Genomic DNA, 544 nt, shown 5'->3' with positions numbered 1-544 from the left:
TAGTTGGTCTAAATACCCATTTCCTTCACTCTCACATAATAATTCTGAGAGTTTTAGACCAGAAAATGGATTCTAATCCCAGTTTCGATTCATGTTTGATGGCACCATGTGACCAGGTGGTAGCCAATGGGAGGTGAGCACAAGTGATGTAACCCATTTTAGGTTGTGCCTTTCCTTCCCCTCTTCTCCTCTGGATGGAAGCTGATGAGTCTGGGAGCCCTGCAGGAGCATGAAGTCACCTCTAGGGCTGGGGAGCAGTGATTTGAAAGAGCACAGATGTCTGATGCCTTGAAGTCACCAGTCCAGGTCTAGTAACTTCTCTTGCATTTCTTTTTAGGGCTACCAAAATGATAAAAATAAATTCTTAAATATATTTACATATAACCACCTAAAAAGTAAAGTACATTCCATCCTCAAGGCATTTGTGATGAGAGATATATTATTCTAAGAAAATGACACCCAATAAAGATGAGCCAACAGAATCTAGTAAAATAAATGAAGAGATGCAATGAGAGGTTTATCTATTAGTAATTACATTGGGAGA

Source organism: Myotis brandtii, unplaced genomic scaffold, assembly GCF_000412655.1.
Source record: "Myotis brandtii unplaced genomic scaffold, ASM41265v1 scaffold29009, whole genome shotgun sequence".
NCBI lineage: Eukaryota > Metazoa > Chordata > Mammalia > Chiroptera > Vespertilionidae > Myotis > Myotis brandtii.
The sequence above is the reverse complement of the archived record's forward strand: the minus strand, read 5'-3'. Positions refer to the sequence as shown.